The 21,578-nt window shown below is 34.8% G+C and overlaps 1 protein-coding gene and 1 non-coding gene across 2 annotated transcripts in view; one reads left to right on the top strand and one right to left on the bottom strand.

The window, feature by feature from the left end:
* Positions 1-16,936, bottom strand: part of sas (stranded at second) — a 53,202-nt gene extending 36,266 nt beyond the window's left edge. Inside the window, exon 1 of the mRNA XM_028318318.1 lies at positions 16,764-16,936. The gene's annotated coding sequence lies outside the window, so the exon portion shown is untranslated. The remainder of the gene's footprint in view (positions 1-16,763) is intronic.
* Positions 16,937-21,135: 4,199 nt separating this feature from the next.
* On the top strand, positions 21,136-21,254 carry LOC114362795 (5S ribosomal RNA). The gene has a single exon (XR_003656709.1). It is a non-coding gene; the product is annotated as a 5S ribosomal RNA (ribosomal RNA).
* The last annotated feature ends 324 nt before the right edge of the window (positions 21,255-21,578 follow it).

Below are 21,578 nucleotides of genomic sequence, written 5' to 3'. Positions count from 1 at the left end.
ACCTACAATCCTACATGTCTTATTTATGGAAAAAATACTTTATTGCTTTAAACATTCCATACAATTCGAGAATCCACACTCCAGAGGTAAAACATTTCAATAATGTACTATTTTGCACCGCCTAGTTACTCAAATTCTCTGTTTTGCCTAAGGTAGAGACTGCCACATGGCATTAATTACGCCTTTTTGTGTGTGTATAAATAAAGATTTTAAAAATTAACAATATTTGTTTAGCGCTAAGTTGTAAAATGTACATTGTTATACGGAGGTACCTACTTTGCAGATTTTTTCCGCCAGTTAAGCAATTCAATTCCTATAATTAACGGTTGTCTGCAAGTAAAATTGTTTTCGGAAGAACAACAATCGGAGTGTAAAGTTTTTGCGGCACAAAGCGGAGCGGCTATTGTCCGCACAATAGATATTTGATACGGACCGATGAAATTACTTACTCTTATACGTATTACTTACAACTTGTCTCTAAGAATTGACCGTTTTTATGACATACTTGAAACCGTTCTCTGAAATCATTATGCGTTTTATTGTAGGTTTTTTTGTACTTTGGATGAGACATCCGGTTCTTGACTATAATAGGAAATGATTTTTTAGTTCAACTAATTAACAATAATCAGCTTCTAACACCTTTTCTTAATTATTCAAATATTAAGAACAACTTGTAAAATCTCTCAATAAGTAAAAGTCTGTCTAAACTTAACTTTAATTTTGAGCACTCAAGTTTTGTTTTAACGTAGGTATCTATGTGTCATAATATAATTTAATTTATTTCTACGACTCAAAATGTAGGACAATGTCTACAACAGTAGAAAGTTATTTAACATAATAATATTTGTTACAGACAATCGCGAAAGTGATTCACCTGTCAACACAATGTAACTCGTCGTACGACGTCCATTGTGTAACAAATTGTATTAAAATTAGTCCTCACTTTCGTACAAGGTCGTCGTGTAGCAAAAACAGTCAAATACGAGTATACTTATTTACTTAGTTATTAATCAAATTAGGACTCGTAAGGTGACACATAAATCGATATACGTCGTTTTCAGGGCTTAAAAGAATTATTGTAGAGACCTAGGTTACATGAGTAATTGGTACTACCGTTCTATTCATCTATACCTACTTACACTACTTACACAGTATATATATTTATCTACTGTGCTACTTATAAAAGTTAAAACTCAAAGGTGACTGACTGACTGACTGACATAGTGATCTATCAACGCACAGCCCAAACCGATGGACGGATCAGGCTGAAATTTGGCATGCAGGTAGATGTTATGACGTAGGCATCCGCTAAGAAAGGATTTTACGAAACTCCACCCCTAAGGGCGTAAAACGGGATCCACGCGTACGAAGTTGCGGGCGGCCGCTAGTTTATCATAATTTAGGCTATTATGTCTGTTAACACTGTTAATTTTAACTCAAAGTAGTAACTAGGTAAGCGGCACGATGTGAATGTGACTCTAGCTAGATGATAAAGCTGAAAACTAACTTGCACTTTTGTTTTCACAGACTTTTATTTTATAATTGCATGTCGAAAGCTGCTAATTGCTATTTGGCTGGCCATTTTTTATTTTTGTCGGTACCAGTGTCCGAGGATAAATTAAATAACTTAATAAATTACGATTATAGTGATTTAGCGTCGCGTTAGTATCAAATCTAATTTATTTCTTTTTTACAGATTATTGGCGAAATTTTATTTCCATCTGTCTGGGACTTGCTAGTGGTAAGAAAAATTAAATTGGACATTTTAGTTTTACTGTGCACTATAAAAAGAAAAGGTTAAGATAGCTTTAATAAACGATCACACTTTAAGTTAAATATTGTAGCTTATATGCAATTTGTAATAAAGAAAAGAAGAAAGAAAGAGACTTTATTGATCACAATAAGCACAAATTATAAACAATAACAACACAAAACGAAACGGGCATGTCAGGAAACTGGTCTTCCGCGAGAGCCCTAATAATAAGTGCTATTTGGCTTCAAAATTGTATAATTTAATGCACTGTTGACTGATAATTAAGTATGAGAGTATTAATAGTTACCAGACAACGAATTTATACATACATAAGTATCATTTTTTGGCTGAGAACTGAAGTGTAGGCCAAACTCTCCATTTACCTCTAGTAAATAAGAGTGGATCGTGCTCATGCAGTAGATGTTGCTGATGAAGATGAAATTACTATGTAAATAGTTAGATACATAAGTAGGTACAGTCGCGGAATGAAAAGGTTCGTCACCTTAGTGTCGGTTTTCGCTTGCACTAGGTACTGTAAGAGTCAAACCTGCCAACATTACAGTGCAAGAAACAGTGCTGCTAACATTTAAATAAATATGACGTTTGCTAACGAATAAGGTTTTGCTTGTTTATTTTTCTATCCCATCAGTGCAATGCAATGATTACATTGAGCAATTGACAATAGTTTTTTTTTTTATTTAATAGAAGTAATAATGGCAGGTTGAACCAACAAGGTTTTAGTTTATCAATCATAATAATCTTCTTGACAAGATAAATCGTCAAACGACTTTGATCTGAATAATTTTGAATTTTACTGACGAACAGTTAAAGATTATTTTCTCTAACTCGAGATTATTCTGTCACATAGTTTCAAAAGGTAATATGTGCTCGCGATTCGTTGAAGGAATCAATTTGAAAACTGACGAACCTTTTCATTCCGTGACTGTACATATTTGACATAGAAAACACCCAAATCAACACAAACAGACATGATATTGAGATGGATCTCCTTTTTCGCGTCGGATGCGATGGCGTAGGCACCTGCTTTACTCATCTTTCACTTTCACCGTGCGCGGGCGCACGCGCGTCTAATGTACCAATTCACTTGATCAATAAATTTTTATGCGAATATTTAGGCTTGCAAGATTAAAATACGAGCATTATTTTAAAATTATGTAATGTGATTCATTAAAAGACTTTAATGTTGTTTATCCAGAGGTGCTAGTTTGATTTCCATATTACATAGGTATGGAGCAAATACCATACAGGCTTGAATCAACTTATTTCCTTCTTTTTTTTTCTGAAAAGAAATAATATTTTAGGAGGAAATTAAAGAGAGAGTCAAGTGGATAGAGTCATTTCAGGTGCTTAATGTTATAATTTTGTGATATCAATCAGTATTCGTGCTACTAATTTAGCCAATGATAATATACAATAACATGACATCATTTTGCTGCACATTTTTCTTACTCATTCTACGGGAAAGCTGTGTTTTAATATAGAGCATGCCAATCTATACAGTGGTGTCATCGTCCTACATTTACACACCTTTAGCATCAGATACTGGTAGCACACGCAGTTTTTTTCGATCCAATCTTTCGGCGCATATCAACAAAAAGATTGCCCACAAAAAGAGCGAGACAACAAACATGGAAATGCAATCAAAACAAAAAGCGATTGTTACCTGACTGAGGGATCGCCGGTCAAGTGTTACTCTTCACGCTTCACGAAAGAAATCTTCGAGTTTTTATTAAAATGAATACCCGAAGAGGTCTCGATTGGACGTGCATTTTATGGCATACAAGAAAAGCGAAAGGCAGCAATCTCGTCTTAAGACGGATCTTAGATCTTACGAGCACTTTATAGCTGTGCATCTGACCTACTTATGTGTTTGTTGATGAAATCAATATTGTGACACCTAAATTGACTATGAAACGAGTAAAATATACCTAAGACATAGACCCTTATCAGAAAACATTGTGTTTAAAAAGATGTGCCAAAAATTCCATAAAAACGCGCCACTTTTGCCATATCCGAAACGATAATTTGCCACGTCCGTTACTCCGTGGTCTGTGCCATACATGAAATAAGCTATTAAGGTGAAAGAAAGTTCTCACCGAATGCAACATTGACCGGCGGTTTTGTTGTGGCCTTCAAAACTTTTGAAGTATGAACGCACGCGCATAGAGTCATTGCAAAGGTCAAGTGCAGTCTGAGATTCATTGGAATTGTTCAATTTGTGTTATTTTCTTCGGTTTTTTGTTTAAATTTATTGAACAAGATTTCATATAAGAATAATTTGTGCAGTCGTTGGCCTGAAAAGTTGTGTCAAATAATCGTGTTTAGAGGCCGCGTAGCTGGTAGACTATTTTTGATTAAGGTTACTCGTATGTACGAGAAAGGTAGTGACAACATAAACTAGCTTTACACATTTTTTGAATTGATGATGAATCTCATTAACATTTTACGCTGGTTGAGTTAGTGGGTAGCCGACTTTACGTTCTTTAAATTGAGGCAAAGAAAATACATAAATAAAATACATAATATTAATATTTCAAAATAGACTACTTTTGCTTTACCTACTTAAAAGGTTATTTTCCCTGTTTAACGCATTGTGCATTCTTTAAACTTGACAAAATGTTATATCTACCGAGAGAATTTACGACTAGAATCAAAGAGGACTGCCATTCTCTCAATATAGAGCACCATTATTATAACATTCATAGGTCTTTGTCCTGTAATTGTATTCAATGATGAAACCATCAGATTTTCCCACGTGATAGCCCTACCATAGACTGAAGCGTCCATTAAATTTTGTGTACATTAACTGGAGTAAAATAAAGTAAATAGACATATCAATTAGACGCCTACCCTCGTGCATTTGCACATAATACAGTAGTGTATCTAGGCCGATTTCTTAACAGCTTCCCATCGAAAGACGCGGTACGAGACTATGCTATTGTTGTTACGGTTGACATGGCACAATTATCAAGATTTCTTGACTGTCGACCGATATTTACGTGCGGTATATGGTTGGTAAACAATTTTGAATGTCTCTATTTAACACACAACTTTTTTATAAAACAAATTGTCCTTAAAGATTTAACTAAAACCTTATATTGTTTCTTTTTGTCAAAATATGATAGAGCATCCCTTTAGCTGATTTCTATAGCACTAAAAAGTGCTAAAAAGTATATGAATGAAAGTAAAAAGTAAGACAATGTACCTACTGCCAAACTGAAAATAAAATTTACGGACACCACCATAACCAAAGGATAGACGTATTTTTTATAAATTAATGATCAGTCTAGCCTGCATGAATCAAGCTTAGTTTTAAAGGTGGTAATGATGATTATGGAATTGCAAAAAAATTGTAACCAAAGGTAGGTAGAGCTTGAAAACTATCGTGAAACCTAAGTTGAACAGTCTGAAAGAAAGTGATAATCGCTCTTAAAACCGCTTGAAATAGAGCTGAACCCATTAATCTTCAAATCTCATTCATCTTTGATAATACAAATATGTGTAAAGATTAATCACTACAGTCTACAGTCAGCTTACTGCTTTTCATGCGGTTAGTTTAGTACAGACATACACATTCGTTGCAAAATAGCCTGTATTAAAACGAGACAAGAACCATTGTATCGCTTGATGTGCTTGTCTGTACTTTTAGTTAGGAAACAAAGAAATCTATATTTTGCCGCGATCTTATATGGTACTGCACGCATCGCGCTTCGCTGCGAAAGGCACTTCTCGTGATATCATATTAGGGTTGTGGTTTAGTTATTTGTGATACAACCATTGTACAATTCTATAAGACCAAAAAAGAAATTAATTAATTTACAAATTCGAACGCACAACGAAAATATTGTAGAGTCATGCAGTTCAATAAACAAGGTAAATACTAAATTGTTTATCTCAACGACAACTACGATAGATTTTCATATGACAATCTGAAATTTATGTGAATATATTCATCATGTACGGCTATGTATGGACTGGACAAGTACCTGCTCGAAACTCAAATAGGTACGATTGCGATAGATCTAAGTACACAATTAGGAAGCTGGTGTCAATCAAGTTAACTGGTGTTTCAAATAATACCCTAGATGGTTATCACATCACAGCCACATGTTAACCTGTATGAGGCCTAAGCCATATTTTTTTACGATATTTTGGCTATATGCCTTCCCAATGATTTACCCGCACACAAGTGACTTTCAATGCCAAGGACACTGTCTCAGTCTCTCTCTCTCTCTCTCTCAATATTCATCTTATATTATTTTCCTAGCCTGAATGTTTTCAAGTTTTTAAAAAACCTATGTTATTATCATCGTTTATCATCAGATGAGATTGATGAGATTATAATCTTGAAAAAGTTTTCTGTCTGTTATCGGTATAGTGACAACCCTTATCAAGAGAACACTAACAATGCTGCGCTTGCACACAATAAGTTACGAAACTAGTGACCGATTAGGCGAAACAGAAAAACTGAAGTTGCATTGCGTATTGTGAACATGGGAACTGTTATGCGGGGTCGGTGGACATAGTGCTGGAACATAGCGATTCGCGTTTGATGTTTAGCTAAGTTTGTTTGTAGATTGTGTATAAAATTGGTCAAATATGACTTAAATAAATAAATAAATGTTTATTTGGCACAACACAATAAAATTACAAATTAAATCTTAAAACTCAAAATAAAATTGTACCAAACAGGTCCTCGCTCAGCATATGCCAAGGCACGAAGTACCTCGACGCTACTCTATTCAGCCTTACAAAAAACAACAAAATAAATAAAAATAGACATTTCGGGGTGTGTTTATTATTCAGGAGCTCGACCCCAATGAGACAAAACACTGAAATACTGTTGCGGTATTTTGATGTACGGCCGCTAATTTGTAGTAGGTAGGTAGGTACAACCTTTTACGAATCTATGAAATTAAAATTAAGCCGGCCACTGAATGCGCCACTAACCACAGTGTACCATTGAGTATTTAAATATGACAAAAGCCAAATAAGTTAAGAATTATAAAACGACTTTAATTGACAATAGCCAACCGATTATAAGAAGTCCAACGACTTTCCGTCACCGTGTTACTTACCTGCTTATGTCTGATTAAATTAAGCTACTAAGTACGCTTAATTACATAAAAAGATCAACTAACTTAATCTGATTACGAAACAAAATATCGGATTACGTGAAGACCTATTAATTATATCACTTGTGGAAAAGACTACTTTTTTTTAAGTTGACATTTTTGTTATTGTAAAATATTAATGTTACATTATTTTGTTATTTTCCTACAAATATTATTATTACAAATTAACGAGAATAGATGGATGTTTAATTAGATAGTTTCACGCAAAAACTAAGTGATCGATTTTTTGTCTGTTTTTCTCTAACACTGTAATAATTGTACACAATATTAAACTGGGTCTGATATGTTTTTACAGTGATAAAAATATGGTACGATTTATGACATACATTTCTTCATTTACCTACTAATTTTCGTTGTCATTTGAAGTTTTCTCAACATTAATTTGTTTTTATTTGTATAATAAGAGGGCAAGAGTGTGGAAACTAGACTAAACACTGAGTAATTAGTTACATATTGCTACTCCAACGAATTCTTTGTTAATTGTGCTGCGATTACGTTATTTCTAATGGATGTACCTACTAGGTAAAATGTTTTAGATTGCAGAATGTGCTTAATTGTTGTATAAATTGGTCAGGTATTGCGTATCCTTCTTTGACGTAAATGCACTTCAAAGGAACTAAATGGACCGGATTCATTTGTATTATTTTTAATTAATATTAATCACTGATTTTCAGTCTTCAGTTTAATTTTATTATGAATGAAGAATCACTTATGACTACCTTACACCGCACAGAGGGGCGGTTACTATGGTTTGGTAGAGACAAAACCCTAGTTATTTAAAGAGCGGTAATTGAAAGATTATTCCAAATAATTTCATGTAATTGAAAACTATTAGAATTAGTAAATATGTAAAGCAAATCATAAATAACGTCACTAACTTAATAAATATTTATCTGTGATTTCTGTGAACAGTTTAATATTTGTCTAATCATGTTTCTGTTTTGTACAAGTGATCAAGTGATCAATTAAATAATTACACGTAAAGAACAATCTTTTACACGTTCGTACAACGTTGCGAGTCAGATACGATCTGACAACATACGTGTATAAAACACGTTATTTTAACCAAGAATAATCCGAATACTTGTAGAATGTAACAAGTATGTCAATTTAGCTAAAGAACCGGATAGAGGTTGAATTTATTATTGTATTTTTAACTTGTTTGAAGTTTAGGATGTTCGTCGTAGTTTATTGTGAGACTTCAATGCCTAGCTATGAATAATATTTGAGGCATTGGGTATAAAAACTCTATATTCAATTTATTTTTACAGAAAGAAATTAAAGTAATTTTGCCCTCTATTTCTGGATCAACAGTTATTACGCTGCTTATTCAAAACCGGTCTTATTATATCGATGGTAGAGTCAAAAATCTGATGATCAAGATACGATATAGAATAAATTGAAATCCGTCAAAGTTACTCCCCAATCAAGACTGAAACTTGTTATTTAGAGGTAGAGTTGAATTCTGATTGTGAAGTGCTCGTGTAAATTGTACAGTTGTTGTCAAAAATGTCGAGATTTCTTATCGGGTCCATTGAAGAGGTGAACCGGAGCGCGACAGGTTTGCCGACTTGTGCCATCATCGCGAGGAAAATATCTTTGTATTGGCACCGGAATATGCTGTTTGAAGTGAGACGTTTGTAAGTTAAAATAAGCACCATATTTACATCTATTAACGTGAAACTTACTGAACATGACCATACCTATCTGGCCTAGGAAAAGACAATAACGTTTTTAAACGGGAAACTTACTGAATATGACCACACATATAACTAGGTGTATTCGAGAGCATGCCTTGATATTGAGCTCCATAAAAATATAAATTTCTAAATCCACTATAGAATGTCAATTTAGGGTAGATTAATTCGCTGTCCACTGTCTGTATCTACCTAATCACCAATGTCAACATTTAATGCCATGTTTCAAGTGATTTCAAAGGCCGTTAGGTATGCTAATTTCTAATTAGTTGTATGTCAACAAGTAAATAACAAATACAAAAAGTTTTGGCCAATAATTAATTTTATTTTTGATATTGATTTAGAAAGTGACAGCTAGAATATCAATTACAGAATTACAAGCACGTAATGTGATAATCGAATCGTTTTAATGGCGTGTTTTTCAGGTATTCCGCTATTTTTTACTTTTTTTTTTTTCTTATCACGGTATTGGTTTGGTACGTATTCGTATCTTATATTGGAGTAACAGGCCAAAGAAATTATTTTTGGACTTATAAAACTGTATGTACAGTCAACATTACTGCCCCAAAATATCGAATTTCCCCACTGGGTTTTACACTTTATTACTTTGGATAAAGTTAGAAAATCACTTGAGGTTTGACATTGGCAAATGTTGCGACTGCACATATTTATAATCTTTGGTGATGTCATCTCTAATCCATAAAAGGTTTTTGGAAAAGGATTACTTGGGTTGCATGATATTTTGTTGGATATTTTTGGCATTTTATCTTGTGACTTAAGAAATACCGACACGGTTCACAAATTTTACTATTTTTTTATATTTATCAGACAAATTCTGTGGTATCTGAAGTGTTTGTAATAGGGGTTATTTTGCAATAAAATGTACAATCAGACAAGCTGTCGACTGTTTATACAATAGAGTAAATAATGCCTATTAATTAATGTCATTGACTTACACCATGGTAATCTTAAACACCATTAGAATTGAATAGGCTTGAGCATTAATCGACTCTTAACCTTAAAGTCTAGCTGTTAGAGCAGAATATAGAATGTCCAAGCACATGAGTGAATGCATCAATGCACACGGGTTCCCATCGCATTACGTAACACAACCTTGGATATATTTGGCCCTAGTGTACAACCATTTACAAAATGTATTTATTTATCTTAGTCTAGCATCAATTAAATTCAGTAGTTTTTATCAACAAAATTATTTAGAACCAACCAAAAAACCGAGCATAAAATTTTGCCTAAACTGGACGTTGAACCTCTGAATCTGAGGTTAAATGTTCAACTGAATTTCCATGTCGAAAACATCTTACTAGACAGACATCATAAAGCAACCATTATTTATGTATCTTTCTGGCTCTACTAATTTACTGTTAACTCTAAACGGTTATATTTAAGGGTATTTTATCGTGAACGCTACACAAATTGGATAGAATTTTTGCGCCACCCAGCAAGTATATTTTTTTCGTAAATTGTTTTAATGGGACCAATTAAAAACGCAGAATTTTGGACCTCACTGTACCAACCTTTTGTCCAGAGGTCGCATATAAATGGCCTCGGAGAATCCCTATTTATTGGCGCTATTACTCACTTATGCTCGTGCGCATACATTCCGAAGGTTTTTGGTCAACAGCTGAAGGTAACACAAACTTGAGAAGCTTATGTATCAATATCAAGCTAAATGGCATCTAAAGTAAGTTGTAATAAGTGCGATTTTGGTGCAGAAATGTAGATTCTTACATGCTGACGACTGTTTGTAGTGTAAGCCTTTTAAGAGGTGGAATATTTACATGGGTACCTAAGGTCATCGTATTCGATTGATTGGCCACTCAGCAAGGTAATGCATCAAGAGCTTACACAGTAGAGGTAAAGTCAATTTGCCACTAACGAATTTCTTCAATGAATTTTAATATGCCATGTCGTAAGGTTTAAAATCAATTTATATTGTCGGCCGTTTGGTGTAGTGGTTCTAAAACGGACTACTCGTACTATACTGAGAGGTCCCGGGTTCGATTCCCGGCCGGGCAGAAATTGAAATGAAATGAAAAGTATATTTATGTAGTATATATCCGTTAAGATATTATAGCATCCATAACACAAGCATATTAATTGCTTACTTTGGGGTTAGATAGCGCTGTGTGAAATTGTCCAAAGATATTTTATTTATTTATACATCAAGTATGTCATTTGTCATTGTATCTAGTACAATGCAATAGCAGCTCATGAACCCCCCACACTATGTCATATCACCTTCTCACGATCATGCAGGTAATATTATTTACCTCATACATATAAAGTATATTCATTCATTGGTTCCTGTGATTCGATTTCTAAATCTGGGTTTAGTACTGCGCTGTCTCGTAAATAACAATATTATTAGTCGTTAAAGTAGTTACGAATACAGATTTACGTAATTCCTGCTATAATGATTTTTCGAACAGATGTTGGTTATATTTAAATGCTTTCGTGAAATTAACTAAATTGACAATGGGGATGTTGCCTGGGTCAAAAAGCAAGAGTTTTAATTAGTCCGTCAGTTAACTTATCAAAAAATACTCTACACGTATTTTTCACTTTTTCAAACTAATGAAAATTTAAAGAGATAAAGCGCCCCAAAGTTCATAAGAAGAGGCCCGTGACGTCAACGCTTGCTTAAAAATGCCGCACGTTGTGACGTCGTGCGCAACTTCAACGCACCATAACTATGTAATTATTTGTTAGATTGACAAATAAAATTATACGTGTCCAATATTTTTTGATATTAAACATTACGGACTAAAAAAATTTTTTTAGGCAACTAGCCTGTCAATATTGAGAGAAATACAAAAGTAAGATTTAGGCTGAGTTGCACCACCTAATTTTGACCGTAACTATAACGTTAACCGGTGTTTTTTGCATGGAGTTTGACAGATTTTTGACGTTTGTCAAATTTAAAGTAGGATGGTGCAACCCAGCCTAATGGTTAGTTTAGGTAAAGGAAACATCCTTTCAAGAACATTACGAGTATACAATTCGAATTGATATTTTTATATACGATTGTCAGACTGATAGTAAGATACGCGAATAGGTAATACTAATATATTACCTGTATTTGCGTGACGTTTTCAGTATCAGTCAATCAGTATAAATTAATTAAACTATACAACGCGAAAGTTTAAAATAAATTATTGATAGTAACCAACTACCGTCTAAAACCACTAATTCTCACAAATTCGCGCATGCGCTCTAGTTACGGCCATTAGTCGAGTGTGGTCGCAAGTGGGGCGCGTGCGCAGCTGTTCATCTTGTAGGGCCCACAGACTTATAAAAGTAGTACGCGAGTCTACTTACTGAGCACCGGTGAACGGTTGGAAAGTATTGTTCCATTATTTTAGTGGTTTTTGAGGCTCTACAGAAGTATTTGTAAGGATTTTATAGAGTCAATCCACTAACTCGCAACTGTCTGCAGTATTTTCTGCGCGTATTTATAAGTAATCTCACAGATGGGCTTAAAAATGTTTGCGCACTTCTCGATTTTTCTATATTTTATAATTAAATAACCCAATCTGTATTTCCCAAGTCTTATATGGCGGTGCTTGCCTCTACTTTTCTAAGTCTTAAAAAGCTTATGTAGTAAACTTAGGTTGTACTTCCATCAAATGTTAAGGTACTTCTATAATATAACTTTGTTCAAAACTGCAATTAATTACAGACTTAATTGCAAATTATTGCATTTTGATCAAGGCTGCATAGATTAAAAAGGTCTAGAAACTAGATGCTTCCTACACATGTCATGATTCAAACTCTGGCATTGGCCGTTGTGGAAATTCGAACTAAAGTGATATTTCACAAGTCAGTCGAGCACTAGTCACCTCTGTATGGAACCCGTCGTGCCCATATGTGGGCTAAGTCATCTGATTTCGTACGCGCTGCAAAAACATAGGTAACCACTTTTGCAACGTGTTTCTAGTGAATAGGTGGGAATTACAAGTGTGGCAACTAATTCAGAAGTTTTAAATCTATATATATAAAAATGAAACCCGTTTCGCGTTGTCACGGCATCACGTGTGAACGGCTGAACCGATTTCGATAATTCTTTTTTTTAAATGTTTGTGGAAGTCCAAGGATGGTTCTTACGGAAAAAAATATTAAGAAAATCTCTACGCTAAGGCGGTACGAAGTTCGCCGGGTCAGCTAGTACTACATAAATATTGTCATTATGTATAAAAATACCTATTTGAGAAGTCTCCTTTTGTTATACATCTTTAAACAAAAAAAAATGCGATTTCAGTTATGTAAGAGCACAATCTAGTTGCAGTTATGTGATTTGCGGTTATGAACGTCATTGTTGGTTTTCATACGTTTAAGATGCGTTTGTATTTCCTTGTCAATAAGGTTTACTTTAAGACGATAGCTTACAAAAAAAATGACATCATAGACAAAAGAAGAAGGCTCTATATAAGCTTATTCCTCTCATAACTCTACATCATTTTCCCCTTAAAAGTCAATCCAAAACCTACGTGAAAATATTTTTTCATCCTTAAGCATCTGTCAATACGAGTATTTAAAAATGTAATTGAATAGAAACTTAAAGGCTTGTGAATCGGCACCGTCTCTAATCAAGTCTCAAGCAAATGCTCGTAAACAATTCGTTTATGGAATAAAGCAGTACCTTCATTCCATTAACAGCAGCATACGAATGCTGTTTTGGAATGCATTTCACTCAGAAAGACTGTTTCGACTATCTGTATTCATAGATTGCGAATACAATGTTGGCTTTATGGAAATATCGATGGGTTTATGTGTAATGGTGTAGACATGGTCCGATATTCTATGCTACACGTGTATTAAGGGCTCAGACACTATCCTGGCGGCGCCCGATGGTATTTATGACTGTCTTACCGACTATTACTAGGATACTTCTAAGAAATAGGTACTATAATCTGCAGGGTATAAGGCTCAAGTTAGCGAGCACTTCTGAGTACCTATGTTTTTATGTTAATAACTATGTGTACTTCAATTTCTTGCCGGAATACTTCTAGACAGGATCTACGTTAAGTAACTTAAAATTCATCACTTTAAATGTCAGTATTTCTATAGATACTTATTTACTAACTCAGAGCTTAATAAAAAAAGTTACAATTGACCTCTACTAAAGACTCTCTCTAATAAAGATATAGGTATACTGTTGTAGATAAGAATCAGCAATGTTTTCATAATTATCATGGGACTTTCTACAAAATGTGGGAATAGGTATGGGTTATTTTCCACTGTCAGTAGACAATGCTTTCACACAGATAAAAACTAATTCAATTAGCTGATTAGTATAGCTAATTGCTCGATCATGAATTGAGGACATGTCGACCCCTGACTTCTTGGTATTTGACGAGTATGTTCTTTCAAGACCAAGTCACGTCTCTCCATCCATGATAAAGAGACTTTGTTAGTTTGCTTTTGAAGCAATAACCAGCTAAAGAAAATTGTATAGTGTTTCAGAAAAGTTAAGATTCAGAATTCAGATTAAATTTAAAATATTGATGAAGTTATCATCACTAAAGTGATTTAGGCTGAATTGCACCACCTAGCTTTATCGGTAACTTTAACTATAACCGGTGTTTTTATAGATGGAGTTTGAGAGATCTTTGACGTTTGTTAAAGTTAAAGTAAGATGGTGCAACCTTGATGGTCTCACAGTGCGCGTGGACGCACAGGGTCCAACGCGAACCAATCAGAGAGCTCTATTCAACGCTGTGTGTTCGATTTGCTGCGTCACTTGAGCAAGCATCCTTTGTGAATACGGTTGTTAGTTTCCACTGGCAGCAGCACGACTTTTTCTAATTTAACCAGAGCAATGGAAGATGTGACTTTGAATTATTTGTTAAATAACTGGACTTAAAATATTGGCAACCCTATGACGTGTTTAGTAAGCGACAGGCCAGCTCGATTTGGCGCGAATTTGTATGCAAATGACGTGATGTGACGCCGGTGGGCGCGAGCGGTGCGCAGACGCCGCCATTGTCTCTGACCACTACAATTTGTGTAAATACTCATCTTTATTGTGAGAACCTTATAAGGAAGGTATTTAGGTATTACTGACGCTAAAGAACTTTAAAATACTTTTACAGCTATGCCGAAAATTTGCACTTGATGAAAATGAGGACCTAAGTTTGATGACACTAAATTGTTGGATAATTATTATTAATGAATCGATCTGCATCGATAGCTAGACTCTTACACAAGCTTTAATTTGTTTTTCAAAATGAAATAGGTAACGGTACGTAGATTCAGTGCTCTACATGTTTACAAACGATATGTTGTATATCTTAGATCTAACATAGTTTTGTAATCTTTTTACTTTATTGCTTTTTGACAAAATGACTATAGCCCCGAGCAGTGTCAGACATCTTGCGGATTTGCATGCAAATGTCGCGGGTGGGCGCGAGCGCCTCTACATTGTCTCTAAATAAGTCTATTCAGTTCTTGTTTTCTTGACTTTATGGCATAAAAATCGCACGCAAAGAGCATCCTACGTGATCAGCACTCTCCAAGTTAACATTTACATTTTCACGGTTAAGGGTTTCCACCAATTCGCGCAATCTTAGTTCCTTCACAATGTTACTCTACATTTTTCTTTATTAAAATTTAATGTCTAATTATTTAACAGGCACAGCCATTTCATTTTTTATCTAGAATTTCATAGAGAATTGAATTCTAAATGTTCCCTCTTGGTTATTATTAGGTCTTAGAACGAGTTGCGTCTTAAAACCATTGCGCTAGCTAAATCTGGGCTTTCTTGAACTCACTATTTCCTTTTACTTAGGATTTATTAAGTCTTATTTCTCTCCTCTTCCTCCTATCTCTACACTACCTGATTTCACGAATTGTACCTACTTTATTATTGCAATCAAGTTTAAGCAAACCGTTTTTAACACCGAAGGAAACGTATCTACTAAAAGAAATTGCAAGAAAACTACTAAAATAACTCTTAACACACTCAGTGTTCTATCTAGACCTACGCTATGACGAAAAATCACATGTCAAATTGTTAATTTCTTTCAACAGACACAAATTATGTGGGATAATTAATAGAAGTCCAATCAACATAGATAAATAATTCCTTGAAAAACTGGCTAGTGTTTTAGCAGATAATAAACGACTAATTATATGAATTCGTACATAAAATGCACGGACCAAGATGACTCACGTTTGCATAAAATAAATACGTTCGATTGTTATTGGTGTAATAAATAATTCTTAATGATATCTTAGTATCGCAGTAACTAGTGTTAACAAGCTGCTAATAATATAAATGATTGAGTGACTGTTTATTTTTTCTTTTTACATCTGTGTAGAAACACATCTGAACAAATAAGAATAGTGGAAACTCATTACAAAAATAAATATTCGTCCGAGTTAAATTATACTGAAATGGGTGCAATTAAAGCATCTATTAGAGCAATTAATCATTTTAGAGTTTTAATTAAGAATTAAATATGTTCTTATCAAATAAATTCAAGACACATCACAGTCTGGGTACCCTTAAAATACGTGTGTAATGAGAGGTCTTCTAATAGGTTTAGATTTTATTTGTCATTATTTTATTTGTTTATAATACAAGTGAAATATAATATAGGATAGTTTCAGCATATTCTCACTTCTTTAAACATATAGAAAACAAAATTTTTAAACAATATAAGTTAGTAAACAAACGTAAAGCGAGAGCGGCGCGGGCGCATCCGCATCCTTTGATTCGTTGAACTCTATTGTAGAGTCGCTTTCGTGAAGGGAACTAACAACCGTTGTATGTTTATTATAGCACTTGTGGCTGTTCAAGAATGTTTGCGGTTGGCTGTAACTAGTAATAAGAAAGTAACTTAAAACACATTCGTCTCAATCATCGACACAACTTTCTCGATTCCCAAGACAGGTATTATAGCTTAAATGTAAACACGATACTCAATTATAATCAATCGTTCCTGGAACACAAACTCAATCAGCGACTTCCTAGATTAAACGTAAACACTATCACAGAACATCCAATCACAGGTTACATAATTTAGCTGGGTCTAAGAGACCCGTTAGAAACGTCCGGAGCCGCGAAAGTAAACATCGAGAGAGGTTTCTAGCGTAGCGTCCCTAAACGAGTAGAAGTAACAACTAACAACGTACCTTAGCACTATGAATAAAAAGAGGTATGCCGTTATGCCGGTATGCACTGTATCGTCAACACAGGTCACTAGCACGCACTATTTAACTGTATGTTTTCACGCTGCGCGAGCGCTAGCCGCGTGGTTGCGTGGACGCTAGGCGCGCGACTGTTGGGAAGCGACTGGTTGCCGAGATTTCTCCCCGTAAACATCGAAAGCAAGCCTCCGAGCCTTTCTTCGAACGACGCCCTTACTATTGAAACCCACGGCTGTGGATTTGGGTTATTGATTTATCTGTATCATAGCTTGAACAAGACGAAAAAGAGCATATGAATGTGTTATAAATTGAATAATAGAGATGATATCTATTATATAAAAGAAAGTCGTGTTAGTTACTCCACTTATAACTCAAGAACGGCTGAACCGATTTAGCTGAAAATTGTCAGGGAGGTAGTTTAGAGCCAGGAGAAGGACATAGGATACTTTTTATCCCGTTATTGATTGCCATTAAGGCGGAACAAAGTTCGCCGGGTCAGCTAGTGAATAATAAAATCATTTGAATTCGAGGCGATAATGTACTATCATTTTTGTACTTAGCTACTTGCTATTTTCAGGGAGAAAAGAAGTACGAGTATTTACCTCTTTAAGAACTCTTCTATAAGGTAAAATACCACGTGAGTAGTACAAATAATTCCAAATACATATTTTTAAATCCTTATGTCTTTAGCAATTTTTTACATAGTTACTTGACCTTCTTTGCTTGCAGAACTGGTTTCAAAATCCGCTTTTAAACTTAAATCCAATACATAAATACCAAAAATTGTGTGCTTCCTTTATTGTCCAACATTTGCCTAAACAGTCAACTAACACCGCCGACCTACTCCGATCCGATCCGATTTTTTTAATGATTAGTAATTTGTTATTATATGCTTGTGTCACGCACGAGTGAGCTCACCACAATACTCGAGCGGCGGTGGAGACCGAACCCGCGTTCCCTGGATCATGAGTCAGCCAGTCCGACCCCTTCAGCGTTCGGCTATCGTGGCTTCATTCGAGACGTGAAGTGAGAACGAGGCGAGTTACTTTCCAATGCTACACAGTGGTAGGGGCCCTGCTGGAGGCTTTCATTTGACTCACATAGATGACGCGGAGCAGGACGCGTTTATCGGTCAAGGTGCGCAAGGCTGATCGCCGGGCCGGCATTCGGGGAATTTCACCCTTCGTAATAATCACTATACTTCACTATAGTTAGTATTGGTATTGTACAATCAAAAGTTGTAGTTTTATCACGTAGGTTTGATTAAAGAAATTATCTTATAGTAGCTTATGCCTACCGCTTAAATAGGCCTATGCATATGAGAAGGAACCTAAGGCTTTAAAAGGCGTGTATAAAAATCTTAGTATTTTACGCCCTAGGCTTTAAATAGGTGAATTTATGAATAGGCACTAGCCTAATAATGTACTTACCTACCTACCTACCTAAGGCTTATTATAGAAATTTTTTTTCCTAAGGTGCAATGGTTACAAAAATTACACTATAAACAAACTCTGTCACCAAACCGCTATATAAGACGCTCTACCTAAGTATTTCACTTTTTATTACGTCACTATTTTTTTAAAATCAACTGAGTAAAATTTAAGGATCTCAAATTTTCTAGCAAAACCTAAATGTATTGAAGAGTGATTTCAGGTTTGTATGAACCTGAAATCACGATTCAGTCTCAAGCATACTCGTAGATTGAGGCTAGGTGCTTTAATTTAATTATGCTAATTACAGAACAGAATGACTAAGATTGAATCTAATTTTGAACATAGTTTTGTACTACGGATCTAAGCTGCAATTTATGCAATACCAAGCCTGTATGGCCGGCGTTGCCTTCGGGGATTTGGTTCCATACATTATATGCAAATGAGCCTCACGATATGAGAGTTACGACACAGCGAAGAGCTACAATGAGTAATGCTGAGTTCACCAATGTCCAAGTAAGGTTCTATTTAGGACAACGGATTTATTAAGTAACCAGTAATACTTTGAAAGAAATATATTTTATTTAGAAGCAAATTTCTGTAGCCCACATTTTTCTGCAAATCTTTGAAAAAGAGGCTAACGATAATACCTAACTGAGTTTCTTGCGCTGCTTCTTCACAGCACTAGCCCTTTATTGTCCCGAAGCATTTAAATGTTAGAATTAAAATGATAGTGGGACGTGTATGGGCATTTTTAAAAGCCTTGTTGAAAAAAAAACATGAAAGACCTTCTCATATACCTACGTTAGTTAGATTTTAGAACAACAGAAAAAGATACTACCGACTTAGTATGACACACTGTCGACTGTACAGAAGTTTTAAGTGTTATTTTTCACACAAGTGAAAGCGATTACCCAATATTATGACAGAAAGTCGTCATCGATTTTGCATATGAGTTACCAGAGTATTGAGTTAACACCGAAAATATGAAGGTAACATATTCACAACTGTTTTGAATTTACATTCTTATTGGCATGTGCTCTGTAACAAACTAATTCTTATTATTAGTATGTACCTACTATAGGTAGGCCTCTCCCTCCCTTTAGAAATTGTGATACATAGCTACTTAGGTTGATATTTCTTTGATCGTAAAAACCTACAATAATTTCAATCATGTCAATATTAGACCATTGATCAACACTTTCATTGAGCGCAGCACGATGTTTGTTTGTTTAGGAATTCTCCGAAAACCACAAATCGGCAAATATTTTGCCAACTGAACATTTCTGAATCATTTACAAACACATTTTTGTTGATAAACTGTCAAAATTCTTTGTCTTCATAGAAACTGAAAGTAGGCAAAAAGATCATGCGATTTTTATAGGTGATCAATTTCACGTAACAGACGAAAACTGATGTTTTCAAAGTGGTATTAACCCATATATGCCCAAAATTATTTAAATCTCTGATTTTTATGTAATTTGGCATATTATTTGCAGTTTTTAGGGTTCCGTACCTCAAAAGGAAAAAACGGAACCCTTATAGGATCACTTTGTTGTCCGTCTGTCCGTCCGTCTGTCAAGACCCTTTTTCGCAGGAACGCGTGGAGGTATGAAGCTGAAATTTATATCAATTACTCAGGTCTACTGTCCCTTGAAGCTGTGAAAAAATCTAACTTCTAAGCCAACGCAATCAAAAGATACAGCCGTTTATGCCGCAAATTTTCGACACTTGCAAGGGAATCAAAACCTACAGGGTGCTTCCCGTGAACTCAGAATCTTGAAATTTGGTACGAAGCAACGTCTTATAGCATAGATAAAGGAAAAATTACGAAAACCATAAATTTTTAGTTACATCACATAATATATTTTTTTTTAATAATTTTAAACTTACTACCCATTTCCTCATAAACGCGTAGAGGTATTAAATTGAAATTCATACCAAATACTCAGGTCTATAATACCTTTAAGCTGTAACAAAATCAAACTTCTATGTCAACGCAATCAAAAGAAACAGCAATTTAAGCTGCATATTTTGAAACTCGCAAGTACTCGCAAGGGAATCAAAACCTAAAGGGTACTTCCAGTCGACCTAGAATCTTGAAATTTGGCATGAAGCAACGTTTTATAGCACACATAAAGGAAAAATTCCGAAAACCTTAAATTTTTAGTTTTAATAAATATAAACTTATTACTTTCTTCGTCATGAACGCGTAGAGCTATCAAGTTGAAATTCATATCAAATACTTAGATCTAATTGCCTTTAACCCGTGAAAAAAAAATAATTCTAAGTCAACGCAAAAACGCAAAACGCAAAAGTACAACCATTGATACCGCATATTTTGAAACTCGCAACTACACGCAAGGGAATTAAAACCTAAAGACCACTTCGCGTTGACATAGAATCTCGAAATTTGGTAAGAAGCAATAGCTTACAGCACAGGTAACAGAAAAATTCCGAAAAGCTTAAAATTTTGAGTAGTTATACCACCAAAAAAATTGTGATTGTAAATATAATTTTAGTTACAGCAATAACAAACGATAAAGAGATCTTTGTCTTAAATTTATGCTCCTCCATCTTTCCCCGTTGTAATGTTATGAATTTCATTTTGCAATAAAAATACCATAGTTATGACTCGATTGTCGTAATGAACGAACTTTGTAAACCTTGCAGGTTTGTACGGAACCCTCGGTGCGCGAGTCCGACTCGCACTTGGCCGGTTTTTTTTTATACTTAGGCATCGCAATAGAACTTGTACCATTTGGTTGTTTTGTTGTTATATGGGTTAAATGGACGACCATAATGGCGATTAACAAAATTAAATATTTATATAACCCATCGCGATAACCCGAAGATTCGCGCTATCGCGATGCGTGTGGCCCAGGAATACAAAGTAGGTAAAATCACATAATATCATAAAAAATTTCGCCAACGTCCATACCACGTTGAAAACACCGGTTCTCGTCCGATCACCGAAGTTAAGCAACGTCGGGCGCGGTCAGTACTTGGATGGGTGACCGCCTGGGAACACCGCGTGATGTTGGCTTTTTGCATTTTTTTGTTTATTAAAAATTTGAATGTGTCATGTTCACAAAAAAATTATATGAACTAAGTTTGCAAGATTTTACTAAGTATTTTATTTTACTTTCTGTCTTTGGAAACTTCTGTCAATAAATTCATAAACATATCGCACCTATATACGGTGCAATAACGTCACTTATGCAATTTTTTCAAAACTTAACTGAATCAAAGTAAACCAAGTAAAGAGGTAGATTGGAGTATTTTTTCATAATCAGTTAAGTTTTGAAAAAAAAATGCATAAGTGACGTTATTGCACCGTAGGTGCGATATTATTATCACTACTTTCTAT

The sequence above is a fragment of the Ostrinia furnacalis genome, unplaced genomic scaffold, assembly GCF_004193835.3.
Source record: "Ostrinia furnacalis isolate ACB-3 unplaced genomic scaffold, ASM419383v2 OfSCF6735, whole genome shotgun sequence".
NCBI lineage: Eukaryota > Metazoa > Arthropoda > Insecta > Lepidoptera > Crambidae > Ostrinia > Ostrinia furnacalis.
The sequence above is the reverse complement of the archived record's forward strand: the minus strand, read 5'-3'. Positions and strand labels throughout refer to the sequence as shown.